General features: G+C 46.8%; 1 non-coding gene across 1 annotated transcript; it reads right to left on the bottom strand.

Annotated features, from left to right (window-relative positions):
* Positions 1-237: 237 nt before the first annotated feature.
* trnag-ucc lies at positions 238-309 on the bottom strand. The gene has a single exon. It is a non-coding gene; the product is annotated as a tRNA-Gly (tRNA).
* Positions 310-534: the final 225 nt, after the last annotated feature.

The raw sequence follows: 534 nt of genomic DNA, 5'->3' as shown, positions 1-534 counted from the left end.
GCAATCTCTCACTTTTCCAACAAAACGAAACGAACCTTTTGTTGCGAACAATATTCAAATACGCAATGGGCAGCAGAGAGGAAAGCTTTCGAGCAACACTGCCCGGATTGTCACGGCAATTAACAGGAACCATCGCCATGAAAACCCTAAAGCAACCTGACAAATCTATTTCGCCACAGAATGCAACGTTGGTGCTCAAGACCTTTCCTTACAAAACCACAGGAAAAGCCACGACACTGCGATGGCTGGGAATCGAACGCAGGTCAACTGCTTGGAAGGCAGCTATGCTCACCACTACACCACCACCGCGCTAGCCGATAAACTGCCCCTTTTCCAAAATGGACATAACAAGGCCGTAATCGTCACCAATTGATCTGGGGCTGAAAGCAAAACAAGAAATTGATTGTAAAACGTCAACAGGTCTGAAAACACCAGAATCAGAAGCCTTCAGCCCTTAAGAACAATCACTGGATCCAAAAGGTTCACTCCCCACAAATGCTGCCGGACCTGCTGAGTTTCCCAGCAATTTTTGTG

Source organism: Chiloscyllium plagiosum, unplaced genomic scaffold, assembly GCF_004010195.1.
Source record: "Chiloscyllium plagiosum isolate BGI_BamShark_2017 unplaced genomic scaffold, ASM401019v2 scaf_24532, whole genome shotgun sequence".
Lineage (NCBI taxonomy): Eukaryota > Metazoa > Chordata > Chondrichthyes > Orectolobiformes > Hemiscylliidae > Chiloscyllium > Chiloscyllium plagiosum.
Note: the sequence above shows the minus strand (reverse complement) of the source record. Positions and strands in the feature narration are given on the sequence as shown.